Below are 16,943 nucleotides of genomic sequence, written 5' to 3' on the forward strand. Positions count from 1 at the left end.
CTAAAAACCAAAAAAAGTCCGATCCTCCCCCGCCGCAAGGACTTCAACTCCCACAATGCCCCGCGCAGGCGGGGGGCGGGCAGGGGCCGTGGCCGCGCGCTGATTGGCTGCGGGGCGGGTCTGTAAAGGCGGAGGGCGCGCGGAGCGAGCGCCATTTTGGCCTCGTGGTCGGGAGTGAGGAGGACTCGCCTGCGGCCGCTGCACTTCGCTGGGTGAGTTGGCGGGGGGGCGGCGAGAGCGGGGTCTGGGGATCCCCTCGGGGGCTGCGGGGAGCGCGGGTGTGGGTGGAAAGGCTGGAGGCCTCGGGGGGGCTTAGCGGGGGAGTTCGGGGGTTCCCGGGGACGTTTTGAGGGGTCCCTGAAAGGACTCGGGGCGAGGTTGAAGGTCCCTGAAGGGTTTTGGGGGGCTCTGATGTGGGTTTTGTTTTCTGAGAAGATTTGAGGTGTCCCAGGTGGGCTTTGGGGGTCTCTTGGGAGGTTTTGGGTTCCTGGGAGGCTTTGCGAGGACCTTTGAGGCAGTTTTGGGGTCTCTAGGGGGTTTAAGGTGTCCCAGACGGTTTGGAGGGCCCTTGGGGGGGATTGAGGGTCCCTCAATGGGCTTGGGGAGTCCCAGGTGGGTTTTGTGGGTCACTGAGAGGGTTTAGAGGGTGCTGGGGAGGGATGAGGGGTCCTTGAGGAGGTTTCGATGGGTCAAGAGGGGAATTTCAGGGGTTTTGAGGGGATTTTACAGGGTCCCCTAAAGCCCAGCAGTGGGTTTCAAGGGATCCTCCAGCCCCCAGAGGAGGGGTCCTATGGATGCCCCCAAAAATCCGGGGTGGGAGATGTACCACATCCGGGTAAGGGGATCCCAGTACCCCCAGTATATCCCAGTGACCTCCCAGTGACCCTCAGTATGGCCCAGTGATCCTGCAGTGAGCACCCAGTAACCCCCAGTATGGCCCAGTAACCTGCCAGTGTCCCCCCCTGTGTCCTGGTATCCCCCAGTAACTCCCCAGTGCCCCCCAGTGTGCCCCAGTTCCCCCCCAGTCCCTCCCAGTGCCCCCTCAGAGGGCCCCTGAAAGCCTGGTGAGGGGGGGCACGGAGAAGGGGAAGCCTGGACAGTGCGGACCCCTGGGATCCCCTAGGACAACAAAGTGGAGAACCTGGAGAGGGGGAATTTCTGGGAATGCAGTATCCCGAAGGCGAGAATCAGAGGAGAAGGGAGCCTTGGGACCCCCAACACTCCCAGCATCTTCTAGGTAGAACCCCCAGCATCCCAGACAGGGGAGACTCTCTGAACCATAAAGGGGGGAAACCAGAGAAGGGGAAATCTTAGGAGAATTTTTTTGGGCTCATCTTCATATTTTAGAGTATTTTTTAGGTGAATCTCAACTTTTTTCAGTTTGGGGGGGCAGGAGTCTTCTCACTGTTTCTTACAGGCTTTTGCCTGAATCTCGATGATTTGGGGTTTTCTGGGTTGAGTCTTGGTGTTTGGAGGTTTTTATGGACACAGGATGCCCAGTGAGTTCTAGAGATGGACTTGGGCAGGAGGAACCCCCAAGCCAACGCGCTCAGCCCTTGTTTTCCCCCCATCAGGATTTGTCCTTCCCAAAGCTTGGGTGGATGGAGGAGGAGGCTGCGAGGAAGAGGAAGATGCCTTGGGCCCCCCAGGCAGGTGAGGAGGAAGTCAGTGTCCCTTTGGGCGGGTGTTGTGCTGGCTCTGTCAGCCCAGCATGGCCCCGGCTGCAGGACAACCCCGCTGGCGCCGCCGTCCTGCCGGGGCCGGAGTTGGGGGGATGTCCTTGGCCTTCCCTGTGGGCCGGAGGCAAATCCCCTGCCTGTCCTTCTTGCTTCCTGCCCCAGGCCCCGAGGTGAGGAGGGAGAGCCCGGAGGACAAATCCCCCCGTGAGACCCTGGTGGGAGAGGCCGTTTTGAAGGGCTCCCCGGCGCAGGAAGGCAGCGGGGAGGAAAAGGGCCGGAGATCCCCCCGCAGGAGGGGCTCCAAAGCCAGCCCAGGGTGCTCTGAGGAGGAAAGAGCCAGCCTGTGCTGGGAAGGCGGCCGGAGCTTGAGGGGGAGCTCTGACCTGGTGGTGCCTGAGCAGCCTCCCAGCAGGGAGAAGCCCTTCAGGTGCTTGGAATGTGGGAAGAGGTTCAGGAAGAGCACAGACCTGCTCAGACACCAGCACATCCACACTGGGGAACGGCCCTACACGTGTGGGATGTGTCTCAAGAGCTTCAACAGGAACTGCCACCTGATCCAACACCGTCGCATCCACACTGGGGAACGGCCGTACAATTGTGGGGAATGTGGAAAGAGCTTCAGGAGCAGCTCCAACCTCCGCACCCACCAGCTCATCCACACCGGGGAACGGCCCTACAAGTGCTTGGAATGTGGGAAGAGGTTTCAGACCAGCTCCAGTCTTCTCCTGCATGAGCGGACGCACACGGATGAGAGGCCCTTCCGCTGCACCGACTGCGGGAAGGGCTTCAACCAGAACTCCAACCTCGTCACCCACCGGCGCATCCACACCGGGGAGAGGCCCTACAAGTGTGGGGAGTGTGGGAAGAGCTTCAAACAGAGTTCTCACTTGACCAAACACCAACGGACCCACCAGTAAGTGAAGCCCCAGCAATGCAATGCCCTGACTGCGGGAAGAGCTTTGGCCGCTGCTTCCACCCCAAATGAACCCCCTGATGATGAGGCACCCCCTGGAGTCCAGTGACTGTCAGTCCATCACTTTTGACCAGAAAGGGCCAGTCCCCTTTCTCAGGGGCAGCTTCTTCCTACAGAACCCTCTCTGGGGATGTGTGGAGATTCCTGCCTTTGCTGGGGACCCCCCAAGGTCGGTCCTGGAGATTGAGAGCAGAGATCCCCCCACGAGCGTTGGCCTGGCAGTTACATCCTTCACTAATTAATAGTCCTTGCTTTTGTGCCAGCTTGAGTAGAATTGCTTCAACAATTGCTTGTAGACCACTGTCCTGTACTCCTGGTAGTTTTAGTGTTTGTATTGTGCACTAAATAATTCTGATGAAGATCTTCTGTCTGATCATTTGTAACCATAAATAAATAATTTCTATCAATAAATCTGATTTGCCATCATTAAAACCTGGGGGACAAAAGTGTTTCAGTCACACCTCTGTAATTCCTCTAAACTGAAACTGTTGGCATAATCCAAGGCTAAAATTCGATCCAGCAACCCCCAGCACCCCACAGTAAGTTGGGAGCTCAGGAGGGCCATCCCCCTTTTCCCAGCCTCCCCTCCCTGTACCCAAAGACCGCCATGGGACTGTCGAACCTGCCAGACCACCCCCCCTTTTCCACACTTCTCCCTGTTCCTCCCATGTTCCCATTTTCCTCTCAATCCCCAGCCCCCCCCAGGATCACTCTGAGGGTCCCAACTCTTTTTTTTTCCCCTCTCCCACCCTTCCACATCATCCCCTGCCTCATCCCCAGTTCATCATGCTCATTTTGGGGGTCCCACCCTCCCCTTTGCACACTCTTCTGACCTCTCCCATCCATTTCCCATCATCCTCAGTGTCTCCCCCTTCACTTTTGGGGGGTCTCATTCCCTTCCCACTCAGTTTGGGGTCCTACCACCGCTTTATCCCTTCTGACCCCCTTTTCCCACCAAACGCCCCCTTCCCACTCCCCACTCATCCAAGAGCTCCTCTCCCAAAGCAGGGGGGGCTCCCAGCACCACCAGTACCCAGACAAGGCTCCCCAGAAAAGGGGTTGAGTGGGGTCGAGGATTGGCTCTGAGTAAGTTTGGGAGTCCTTGAGCAGCTTTGGGGAAGTTTAGGTGGTCCCAGCACGTTTTGGGGTGAGCTGGGTGCCTTATTGAGGGGCAGGTGCCCTCCCAAAACCCCCCAGAGCAGGCTGACACAGGGGAACACAGGGGGGTCCCCATTCCTGATCCATCCCAGGGCTGGTTCTGCCCCCCAAAATTCGGCTCCAGCCCTTGGGATTCCCCCAAGCCCCTTCCCCACTGCCCCCCAATAACCGGGACTGGGGAGAACTGGGAAGCTTTCCTGGGATCAGGAGTGGCAGCAGAGGAGGGGGGGACACACGACCCCCCAAAATCCTCACAGGGACAGGAGGGGTCCAGGCTGGGCCCGAGGCCCCGGGGAGGGGCTGCGGCCGCCGCCGGCTCAGGAGCTCTGTGGGGAGAGAAAAGGGGGTGACAGCGGGGTGGGGGGTCCCCGGGGGGGCACAGACGCTCTGGGGGGACACACGACCCCCTGGGACCCCCCTCACCTTCTGGCACAGGTAGAAGCCGAGCCCCAGCGCCAGGGAGACGAAGGCCAAGAGGAAGCCCCCGGCCCCTCCTTGGCAGCAATTGCTCAGGCTGATGGAGCCCGGTAGGGCCGGGGCCGCCGGCGGTGTCCGATCCCGGCAGGAAGCGGGGAGGGCCCGGCGGGGTCTGAGAGAAATAAATCAAGGCAGAGCTCTCTCTTTCTTTTACCCCCTCAGCAGTGACCATCAAGAGCTGTCCCTGCTTCACAGCAGAAGCTGCACACACTTCAACAAAGTCTGTGGAAGAATCTGCTCTGTCAAAGTTGGCCCTGGGCTTTTATGGTTATCCAGTGATGGATCTCCAGTCACATATTCCCAGGCCAGTGAGCAGCTGATTTGTCAAACTCTGCTTCCAAAAGCAGGATGTGTGTTGGAAGGTTGGGGAACCAGGCTGGGTTTGGCACAATTCAACACTAAACCAACCCCTTGGCACCAGCAGTAACTCCCCACAGAGAGTTTGCAGTGCCTGCATTCTCCCATCAGATTCTTTTCCAGGTAGAACATCCTGCTACAAGGGGTCTGTTACTACCCATCCCAGAAAGGAAGGGGTAACCAGGTTCTTATTAATAAATCCCTTGGGGTGGATTAGAGTGAAATGAAACTAAATAATCGGTGTTTGAAAACATATATATGTAGGGTTTAATTTAGAACACTTTTGTTTCAAAGGTAAACAGGTATGTTGCCATTTTGGGTGTTATCATCTCTATCTCTCATCTACAGCAATATGGCATAAAGAGAACCTTTAGGGAAAATGCATAAGGGAGAGAAAGAAAGACAGGATAAGGGTGAGGGAGAGTAAAGGAAAGGAAAGCTGAGAGTGGAAAGATGTCTATAGTCACCACCCACGGGGTCCAGCGATGGAACTTGGGAGTTGCAGCTCCAGTGTCTGTCAGTTGAAGTGGTGGCCTTGATCCATTGGGGGTGGGGGAGAGAAGCCCCCACACTCCAAGAAGTTTTGAGTTATTATATCCATGGATGGTGTCCCGGGCCATGCCACGAACCCCCAACATCTCCTGGGCCTGTGCAGAGTTCCCGTGAGGGGCCTGGGAAAAGGGTTTTTCCTGCCTTTCAAGATTTGTCAAGGGAGGGATGGGCTTTGATGGGCCATCAGAGGTCTAATGCAAAAGTCCTGCAGCTGTATTATATGCCACCCTTTAGCATAGTAGTTTACACAGACCTAACCTTATTATCCCATTTGACATCAAACTTTCTAAATTCCTTTAGCATGTTTAGACTTCTTTGCAAGGTAGAATTGTAGAAAAACACCTCTATTGAACAACATCACACCCTAGGCCTGGACAACAAGATCCCACAAGAGACAAAGCAACCTTCAAGCCCAGAACTCTGGAGGCGCTCCAAGGACTGTACGTGCTGTGAAGAAGAGAAAGATGAGGAAGAAGGGGTCCCAAATACCCCAAACCCAATTCCCCAAGGGCCATGTCGGGGGCAGAACTGGGCAGAACCGGGGGGTGGAGAGTTCTGACATGGGATGGACCATCTTCTAAAACTGTAGAACCATTGCCTGGGAGGGCACGTCGTGTGTGTTCCCCTGGGCCTGTGGGCCTGATTAAAGGACCTGCTCTTTTGAGCTGATCTTAGACACTGAACTGGCCTGGAGTTTTATCTCTTGAGCTTACAGGATTAACTAACTAGGTGGCTTTTGCTGAATGCAGATCCCAAGGTTTGAAGGTCCCACTGCCCATTGCTTTCAAGGTGGTTTTGAACAGTCCACTCTGCCATTCCACTTTCCCAGAGGCTGGTGCCTGACAGGGAATATGATCCATCCACTCCATGCTGAGCTCTCTGGTCCAGGTGTGCACAAGTTTGTTTTGGAAAAGAGTCCTGCTGTCCAACTCCAGTGTTTCTGGAGGGCCATGTCTCCACAGGACTTGCTTTTCCAGGCCCAGGATGGTGTTCTGGGCAGTGCTGGGAGGCACAGGGGGTGTCTCCTGCCATCCAGGGGTTGTGTCCACTACTGTCAGCACGTAGAGCTTGCCTTGGTGGGTTTGGGGAGTGTGCTGGGATCAATCTGCCAGGCCTGCCCACATCTCTATTTCAGCCATCATCCCATCAGAGAATGCCAACAGTGCCAGCTCTCATGCAAGCTGTCTGTGAGATCTGAGAGTTACTGGTGGCACCATGGGAATGGTTTTGGTGTTGAATGATGCTCAAACCTGCCTGGTTAACCCAACTCCAAACACACATCCTGCTTTTGGAAGTTGGATGGGACAGAGAAGCTGGGAACTGGCCTGTCCATTTGTGAGGAGCAGTCAATCCCTTCCTACTAGAGAAGTCCAGTCCCCATTCATCCAGGTAGGTTCTTCTAACACAGCCCTTCTTGGGGTAGATGTGTGGAGATTCCTACCTTGGGTGGGGACGCCCTCCAAGGACACTCCTCAAGGCTGAGCAAAAGAAATCTCCCCATGAACATTGGTCTGGCTGAGTTACTTCAGATCTCTACTTAATAATTATTTCTTTTGGCTAGCTTTAATAGAATTGTTTCAATAATTGCTTCAATATAGTGCACTATCCTATCTGTACTACTAGTAGTTTCAGTCTTTATACCATCTAGTAAATAATTCTGATTAAGATCTTTTGTCTGATCATTTGTAAGAAAAACTGATTCATTTCATATAAATATTCTCATTTGGCCAATCATTAAAATGTGTGGGACAAAAGTGGTTCAATCCCACTTCTGTAATTCCTTAAATTTAATTTGTTGACAAAATCTGAGGCAAAGATTGGATCCCTTATTCCATGAGGCTTCACAGTGTGACAATGGCTCCTTGATTCCATGAGGTTGCACTGTTTCCCAGCATTCTTTGGCTCCATAAGGCCCTGCAGTGTAGCAATGGCTTTGGTAAAAAGTATCACTGAGCTTTCCTTAGACTATGAGCACGACATTTTCATCTGCAAAAACAGTGAGTGCCCAGAGATCTCCCAAGATGGGCTTTAACGGTCTCAAGCACATGAGTACTAGAGAGGGGCTAAGGAGCTGTGGCCTCACTGGTGTGGAGACTGAGGACAGTACAGGACAGCCCTCAGATGGCTTGAAGGGAGGATTTAGAGAAGGTGGATCCTTTTGTCATAACAGAAAAGAGCACGAGAAAGAAAGAATTAATGGCAAGTGCAGCTGGGGAGGTCCCGAGTGGACATGAGGAAAAAGGAATTTCACTCCAAGGAAAATGCTGTGCTGCAACACGTCACCCAGAAGGAGTCTGGATGAGCCCAAGGCTTTGTGTGTGCAGGAAGAGCCAGGGAGGACGCAGAGATGTCAGTGCAGGAAGGTGCCAGCCAGGTGGGGCAGCCGGGGGGATGACGACAGCCTGCAGGGAAAGGGGCAGGGCATGGACACCGTAGGACAGCCTGGGCTGGAGAGGAGACAGGCATGGGGAGAAGCTGAAAGGCCCTGACACAGCCACCTTCTGCAGGCCTTTGGCCAGGGCTGCTGTCTGTGCCCCTGATGCCAGGAGGAGGGGAGTGGCCCTTGCAGCCCTGGGGCCTCATGGCCTCCTTGTCCCTGCTCAGCAGCCTGGCAGGTGCCACCCCATGGTCCTGCCCTTGGCACTGCACATCCCACATCCCAGTGCCCCAGGAAGAGCCCTGAGGAATGAGGCAGGGACAGGATGTGCCTTCCCAGGGGCTGGGGGTCAGGGCTTGGCCCATTTGATTAAGGAAACAAGTCAAAGTTTATTCAGCATCAGAGCCACCTTTCCCTTGTTTGTCCATCCTTTTAATCACTGTCTGCAGTTTTCTGCTCTAACTGGAACCTGGGGACATGGTCTCAGTTGTGTCTCTCAGTGAGACTTATTAGCATTAAAGGAAACTTTAGTGTTTCAATCTCATTTTGACTGACTTCTTGAGAAGTTGTTTGAACTTCCTCTCAGGGACTGAGTCTCATGTAAATAGCCTCAACGTCCCCTGAGGGTCATGAAATGCCTGGGGCTGTTGCTGTGCTGCTGGGCTGGGCTCCTGGCACACAGGGAGCTCCTGGCAATGAAGAAGAGCTTCAAAGAGACAGCTCTGCTGGTGAGCAGCTCCTCTGCACAGCCCAGCAGGGCTGAGGGCACTGCCTGCAGCACCCAGGGTAGGGGAGTGAGACAGAGAGAAGTTAAAGGCTGTCAGATGTAGAATGATGCTGAGACCTCACTGGGGGAGAATTTTTAACAGATCTTGGCACAGGAAGTCTGGTCATGCAGGGCAATGGGACTGCAGCTTTTGGAGGCATCTGGGAAAGCTGGCACTGCCCACCAACTACAGATTCTCTAAGTGCAACTCTGAGAGCATCTGGAGTGCAGAGGAGGAGGACATGCTCAGAACTTCAGCTCCCTCTCAGAATATTTCCAAGACAAAGATTTTTATAAGGTTAAAGAAATTTCCTGAGATTGTGTTTCCAGTTTCCTACTCTTGAGGAATGGGAGGAATAAATAATTAAGAAAGTATTAATTTTGACAGGTCCCTGAGACATCTGAATTGTGAGTGCTCAGTAGGTCTATCTGAGCTTCCTAATGTGCTTTCAGCCACTGCTCTGCCTGTGGGCAGCACCAGCATCACCTCTGCTAGACCCATCAGGACTAGTCTGAGCGGTCCTTTTTTCACCTGCAAACGGAATATGGCCCATACCAGTGCAGCCTGTGGTGCTGGGGAAGGAGCTGAGTCCCCTTAAATCAAATGCCATCATAAGGACACTTGGCTGTCTCCCTGAGGTTTCCTTCCAAGCTCTGAATTCCCCTCCAAGATGGAAACTTGTCCCTTAACATATCCTTGTTATGTGAAACCCCTGCACAGAAGCACAGTGATGCTAAAACAGAGAAAATGCTGTTCAGTAGGGACCCAGCACTGGAGCTGAAGGAAGATCTCCTAGGAAATCAAAAGGGTGTGACATGGGGAGTGTCTACAGAATACAGCTTTGACTTTGTTTAGATAAGTCCACACTAACTGGCCTCTTATTGTCTTCTTCTCCTGTGTTGGAAACAAACACCCAGAGGCAGCAAATGTCCAACAGCAGCTCCATGCCCCAGTTCCTCCTCCTGGCATTGGCAGACAGGCGGGAGCTGCAGCTCCTGCACTTCTGGCTCTTCCTGGCCATCTCCCTGGCTGCCCTCCTGGCCAACGGCCTCATCCTCAGCGCCGTAGCCTGTGACCACCACCTGCACACCCCCATGGGCTTCTTCCTGCTCAACCTCTCCCTCACAGACCTGGGCTGCATCGGCACCACTGTCCCCAAAGCCATGCACAATTCCCTCCAGAACAACACAACCATCTCCTACATGGGATGTGCTGCACAGCTCTTTTTCTTTCTATTCTTCATCTCAGCAGAGTTTTCCCTCCTCACCATCATGTGCTACGACCGCTACGTTGCCATCTGCAAACCCCTGCACTACGGGACCCTCCTGGGCAGCAGAGCTTGTGCCCACATGGCAGCAGCTGCCTGGGCCACTGGGTTTCTCTATTCTCTGCTGCACACAGCCAATACATTTTCCCTGCCCCTGTGCCAGGGCAATGTCTTGGGCCAGTTCTTCTGTGAAATCCCACACATCCTCAAGCTCTCCTGCTCACACTCAGGCTACCTCAGGGAAACTGGTCTTCTTATAATAAGTTGTTTTATAGGTTTTGTTTGTTTCATTTTCATTGTTTTCTCCTATGTGCAGATCTTCAGGGCTGTGCTGAGGATCCCCTCTCAGCAGGGACGGCACAAAGCCTTTTCCACGTGCCTCCCTCACCTGACCGTGGTCTCCCTGTACCTCAGCACTGGCATGTTTTCCCACCTGAAGCCCCCCTCCATCTCCTCCCCATCCCTAGATCTGATTGTGTCAGTTCTGTACTCAGTTGTGCCTCCAGCACTGAACCCCCTCATCTACAGCCTCAGGAACCAGGAGCTCAGGGACACTCTGAGGAAAATGATGACTGGATGTTTTTCAGGAGCAACAACCTGCCTCTCTTCTGCAGAACACTCATTGTGTAACACTTTAGTCTCCCAGTCTGCCTTCTAAAGCTTTTGAGAATGGCAGTAGGGAGGTTTCCTACATGTGTTCCCCTTTTCATGTTGTTAACACAGAAATTTATTCAGCATGTCATACATAATTCACTCTCTACTTCTTTATTTTGACCCACAATTGTGTAAATGAGGGATCATTCTCTGTGTGCACTTAAACAAAATAAAAATTCCTGAAGCAACTTCTTTGTCAAACATCCTGCCTTTGTTGTTCTGTACATGAGGAACCACAACCTCTGTGTATAATAAAGGACTTGAGTTCTTTTTTCCTGATTCGTCCTCCAAGAATTTCTCTGAAGCTGGAGGGCAGTGCTTGTGTGCAGGTGAGAAGGGGTAAAGAGTCCTGGTACAGGAGCACTGCCAGGGAACAGCAGCTCTTGGCCTTTTCAGTGATACTCTTTTTCCACTGCCTCCCTCTCCTTTCTGCTCCTTGCCCAAGGCCTGAGTGCTCTGGCAGCTCAGTCCCTGCTGTGTGTCAGTCCTGTGACCGTGGGCAGGGACAGGCCCTGGGCACTGCTGGCACAGAGCTGGGCTCCTTAACATCATTTCCATCAGGAAAGGGGATCCCCCTGGGCAGTTCCTGAAGACTTTGTTCTTTTTGAAAGGTTGTTGTAAAGAACAAGGCCAAGGAATAGACTCTGCAAAGTCTCATTGCTTTGCTTGTTTCCCCATTCAGTCCCTGCAGTGAGAGAAGTGACTCACTGGGGTACTTGAGGGACTGAGGGCTGGGTCAGATGTTCTGTGCTGGTGGCCAGTGGCAAATGGTCTCCAAGTCACCTGCCTGGGGCTCTGCAGCTTGTGAGGGCTCTGATGGCAGGTGAAGACTTGTCTGTAGGAACTCAGGAAGTGCAGGAGAGCACAGAGGATCTGCAGGGACAGCCCGTCCCATCCAGTCAGCAGGGAATGGAGCCCTGGAGCAGAATCCTGCCCAGGGTGGAGTCACCAGAGATCAAGTCCTAAATCTGCCTGTGAACTGGTAAAGGAGAGTTCTGCAACCCCAGGGGATGCAGCAGGAACAGAGAAAGGGCTCTGGCCAGTGACTCATCTCACCCGCAGTGAACTCCCCTTGTGCCTCCCCAGTTCAGGGAGGGCTGTACCAGAGCCAGGGCTGGGCTTTCCAGGAGGGTGTCCTGAAGAACTCTCCAGCCCACAGGCTGCATGGAGTGGAGCCCTGCCCTGCCCTTTGTGCCATTGGAAACAGCCCATGGTCCTGCCCAGCCTTGTTCTTGCCTACTGAGCCTTCCAGGACTATGGCAGAGGGTGGAGAGGAGTGATCCCCATCCTGCTGGGTCTGCTCCCCACCCTGACCAGCATGGCCAGTGCAGGCTCAGCCCAGGGTGCCACAGCCCCTCCCTGTGCAGAGCAGCACCTCCAGCTCAGGGCCCTGCAGGGATCCCAGGCTGGGATCTGCAACTGGCCAAGGCAGCCTGGACACACTGACCTGGGCAAAGGGATGTCCCTGCAGAAGAGCAAGGCAGCATTTCTGGGCCTGCAGAGAGGAATCCCTGACACAGAGAAACCTCTTTCTGCAGCCCCCCCCTGGGGACAGGCTGCTCTGTCCCTGGGCCAGGACTCTGTGCTGGGCTGGGCAGAGGGGCTGGCACTGAGGGGCACAGTCAGGCTGTGCTGGGCATCTCCTGCAGGTGACACCAGGGCTCCTGCAGTTTCCCTGACCTCCACTTCCTCCTGCCATGCTGAGTGTCCAGCCCCTGAGCTGATGGGGATGCTGAGACTCCTCTCTGTGCCCCAGGAGCTGCTGTGTCCTTCAGAGGGGCTGGGGCTGTGGGGGGAGTGCCCAGAGCTCTGCAGCACCCTGGGCTGGGCACTGCTGTGGGACCAGACCAGACTGGGCTGCTCCACCTGTTGACCTCTCTAATGAAACCACTTCTAATTTTCTCCTGAAGAACCATGAGAATGTGTGTCGTGTCCTGAGCACTAGACTGGACCCTTGGGATAATAGAAAAGGTTTTGGAGTCAGGGATATTGAGAAGGCTGGGCAGTGTCACTGGGAGACCTCTCCCTTGGAAAGGCCAGAGCCAGCCCAGAGCTTCCTGGGGCCTTGGCAAAGGCAGACATGGAAGCAGTCTGCAAACAGGGTAGCAAGGAGGGTTGGCAGAGTTCCAGACTGCTCAGGCTCAGCAGGGAAGGGGATATGACAAGTCTTCCTGCAGCCATTGCCAGGCATGGGAAGGACAAGGCAGGGATTGCAGAACCCCTGTGGGAGGGAAAAGAAGGGGATGTTCTGTGCCCAGACTGTTTCAAGGCTCTTGACATTGTCTCCTGTGATCTCCTTAGAGGCAGACTGGTGAGAGCTGGACTGGAGAAGTGAAACATGTGGTGAGTGGGAAGTTGAATGACTGATGAGGGTCAAAAGTCATGGCACAAATTCCTCTTGGCAGCAATTCCCAGGTGACATCCATCAGGGACCAGCCCTTGACCATTCCTATGGAACATCTTTATTATGTCTCTGGGTGATGGGATGAAATGCACTTTCCACTCCTTTGTGGATGAGACCAAGTTGCAGCGAGTCTGTGAGAAACCTCGTCTAGTTAATGGTGACTTGGACAAAAAAAGGGGTCAAGATGACTGAGTTGGATAAACTTGTCCTGCCATCAGGTGCCCAGCAAGGCCCAAGACAATGAAGAAAAAACTAATGGGTCAGAAGAAAGGAAAATCAAAAGGAGGGAAAAAGACCAAACACAACCAAACCAAACCCAAACAAACACAGAATGACAGATTATGCTGAGTTGGAAGGGACCCACAAGGATCATCCAGTCCAACCCAACTCTCCCATTGCCATCTGCCCCCACCCCAGCAGGGTCTGGAGCAAAGCACGGCTGAGGTCCAGCACAGCTCTGCTCTGACAGAAAGAACCTGCAGTCAGGGACAGGAAGAGGACAAAGTCTTGTTTAACCAGCCTGAAGAATAATGGGATCAAAGACCTTCTGTGTCCCTGGTCACTTGAATGACCCTGTGGATCAGGTTTGGTAGCAGGGAGGGGGTTGCAGGTTTCCCTTAGGGAAGAGGAGATCAAGAGCTGACTCTGTGTCAGAGAGAGCCAGTTTCAGGTGGCTCCAAAATGGACCAGCCAGTGCCCAAAGCTGAGTCAAAGAGCAATTCCAGAGGCCCCTGTGTGATAACCCTTTGGAGAAAGGATAAAATCCAGGGTGCTGGAACCCACAGAGGAGTGAGAGAAATGTGGGAGAAACAACCCTGCAGGCACCAAGGGGAGTAGAGAAGGAGGAGGAGTAAGAAAGAGCCTTGGTGGGCACCTGGCAGCCAAAAGCCAACCCCCAGCCCTGAGAGCCACAGCTCAGCCCAGCACAAAAGATCCTTTAGGTCTGGAGGTTCTTTGCAGCAGCTTCTTAGCAGAGCTGCCAGCTGGGCCATCAAAGGGGATGCTCAGCTGGGTCTGAAACCTGTGGGATCCTAGTCAGCCTTGGCTCTGTAGGAAAGAACTATAGAATCTGAAATAGTTTGAATCAGATGAGACCTTTATAGGACATCTAGTCCAACCCCCCACCCAGAGTGAACAGGTTTACGTTCAACTAGACCAGGTTGCTCACAGCCCTTTCTAAGCTGGCCTTGAATGTTTCCAAGGGTGGGGCTTCTATGACCTCTCTGGGTGACCTGTGCCAGTGTTTCACCACCCTCAGTGTAAAAAATTTCTTCCTTCTATCTAGTTCAAATCTGCTCTTTTTTAGTTGAAAACCATTATCACTTGTCTTATTACAACTAAGTCTGTGCCCATCCTTCTTATAGGTATAATCTCAGGAGCTCCTGACAAGCCTTGACCAAACCAGCTGAGCAATGAAGAGCCCCTGGACTACCAGGGGTTGTGGGAAAGTGTCCCTGGACTGGACCAGCTGCTCCTGGACCATAAAGGTAGGAACAATCTGGAGTGGAACAGTTGGGGAACACAGGATAATCAGTCATCCCATGAAAGCCTTGGAAAATTTACTGCCTGAATCACAGCCCTAATGGAACAGTTTGGATGCAATTCCCAAATATTTGGGAAACTCCAGTCATTCCTGACCCCAGGATGGAAATTCAGCAGATAACTAAAGCCAGTCCCCTTGGGAGCCCACAACCAGTGGGGCTGAGGGAGGCCCTGGCAACTCCCCAGCACCTCCCTCTCAGTGGGACACCTCTGGCAGCCTCTCCCAGCTCGGGAACCCTCCAGTTTGCAACACTCCAAAGACCCTCCCTGATGCCCAGGACAAGTCTGATCCCCCTCCACAAACACTCCTCCAGCTGTGACCCTTGTCTGTTGGCAAACACAAAGGGATTTGTGGGATTGTTTCCCTGACAACAAGGATAATTTGGGAGAGGGACCTTCACACACCCAGCTCTTGATGTGTCCACACAGCCCTGCCTGGGTGTGGGTGTGAATTGACTGTGGTGTAAATGTTGTTATTGTGAATCTCTAATTCAGTCACTGTTAAAATTGTGGCAAATGCTGTTGAACCACCTGAAAACTGCTAAATTGGTCAATGATTAAGTGCTTCAAAACTCTTTTGCCCCCTTATCTTTGGATCCAAATCCTTTGCACCCTGATCCTCTTGCATCCCAAGGCTCTGTGTAAATCATTCCCTTTCATAAAAATATATATATTTTTTGTGACTTCCACTTTAAAATCTTCCTCCTTAGCTAAAGTACAAAACAACTCCAATTTGTTGTTGACGTCTTGAAGACAATTAAAGAAAGAAAAATAATTTGGTTTTCAGTGTTTTAATGGGTCCCACAGTGTGTTTGGAGTTGCATCAGCTGTCAGTCCAAGATGGGCCATGTCAGAACTGGTCAGGTTGGGGGGTGAGGAGCAAGGTTGATCATCCAGGGTCAGTGTGGATCTCCTGAGGAGACACTCAACATCAAGATCACTTGGAGAACACCTCTATCACCTCTTCTCTGAACTAAAAAATATCCATCCATGAATTAAACCAAAAAAAGTACAAATTTTAAAGGCTTGTTTTAAAATTGCCTTGAAGACAATTAAAGGAAGACAAAGAGATCCTGAGGGATTTCTGCATTTTAATGAGCCCCACGGGGTGTTTGCAGCCCAGCCCATGATCCTGAGGTACTGAGAGAAGATTGAAGCAGCTGCTGAAGAAGTCAGAAGCCAAAGTGCAAGTGCCTTGAAGCATTGCTGGGCCCCACTGAGGGCAGGCACTGCCAAAGCCTCCCCAGGGACTCCTTGGAGCAGCTCCTTGGAGGCCAGGAGTGCAGGCAGACAAAGGCTCTGGGCAGGCCCCTGCAATGCTGAGCAAAGCCTGCCTTGGTTTTGTGGAGCACAAAGGCCAAGGCCTGAGCCCCAGGCCCTGGCCCAGCAGATCCTGTCCCTCCCGGCTGGCTCAGGGCTGTTTGGGGGGCACTGGGATGGGAGGGGAGGAACAACAAAGGCCCAAAACTGGGCAACCCCTGCCAGGCTGCTGAGGGAGGGGCGAGGCAGAAACCAAGTGCAGAACCCGCCAGGCAAGTGTCTTGTGGTGGCCTGAGTGGCAGAGGCAGCTGCCAGAGGCAAGGGGACAAAGGCCTGGGTGCCTTTGGGCCTTGCAGCCCTGCCAGAGCCCTTGGCCATCTCTCCTGCAGCCTGTCCTGGCCTGGCCCTGCTGCTGCTCTGGCCTTGCAGGCTGCACACACCCCTCCTGCTTTCCCACCCCCTCCCAGCAGCATTTCTAGACCCTCCCTGATGTCTCTGCACCAGCTCTGGCTGTTGCCATGTGCACTTGGCCTTCTGAACTTGGATCCTGAGCCCCTGTGCCACAGGACATCCCTGCCAGAGCCCAGGCCCTTCTCCTGGGGGTCACTGCAGAGCTGAGCAGATCCAGGTCACCTCCCATTCCTCTGCCAACCCCCTGGGCCTGCTCTGGGCCCTCCAGGTCCTTACCCTGCTCCCAAGGGCTGTGGGGGTGCTTAATGGTCAGGGCTTGGGGTTTAGATCTCAGGGTGGGGATTAGGCAGAACTTTGGGAGGTTTGTTGTTCTGCTGGCAGTTCATGATTAGGGGAAGAGTTTCTTGAGCTGGGTCAGGATTATGGCTTTTCATACTGGCAATACAGGTTTGGGAATGGAGTGGGCACTGGAGTCTGGAGTTCTGGGTTTGGGCTTTTTCTGGCTTGGAATTAGAGCAGTGGATTCCTTTCCATGGGAGGGGCAGCACTTTTAGGTAGTGTTGAGGCTTCAGGTTACAAAGAGAGTAAAGGCCTACCAGGAGTGTTTGCACAGTGTTTCAGCACCCTCAACATTACCTGAACCTGGTTTTACCTCATCAAAATCTTTCCTCTCTGTTGGTCAAGCCCTTCTTTCCTTGCCCAGTTTTCCTTCCCTTTTGTCCCAGTTCCTCCTAACCTCCTCAGAACTTTCATCAGGATGGGCTCAGCTTTGTGATGATGCTGTGCAACCTCATGGACTCAAAGAGCCACTGTGAAACTGCAGAACCTCATGGAATTACGTGGCCATTGTGACACTGGGGAAAGCCATGGAATCAAGAGGCCACTGGGATACTCCAGGGCGCATGGAGCCAAAGGAACCCAAGGACAGTGGGCAACCTCCTGAAATAAAGGGGCCATTGTGACACTGCAGAAACCCATGGAATCAGGAGGCCATTGTGGCACTGCAGGACCTCTTGGAAACAAAGAAACCCTGGGTCACAGTGGAATTTCATGGAATCAAGAGGC

General features: G+C 53.4%; 1 pseudogene; it reads left to right on the top strand.

Annotated features, from left to right (window-relative positions):
• LOC127474808 (uncharacterized) overlaps positions 1–16,943 on the top strand; it is a 1,366,245-nt pseudogene that overhangs the window by 66,756 nt on the left and 1,282,546 nt on the right.

Source organism: Manacus candei, unplaced genomic scaffold, assembly GCF_025592945.1.
Source record: "Manacus candei isolate 608988 ecotype Guabito, Panama unplaced genomic scaffold, ASM2559294v1 h1tg000045l, whole genome shotgun sequence".
Lineage (NCBI taxonomy): Eukaryota > Metazoa > Chordata > Aves > Passeriformes > Pipridae > Manacus > Manacus candei.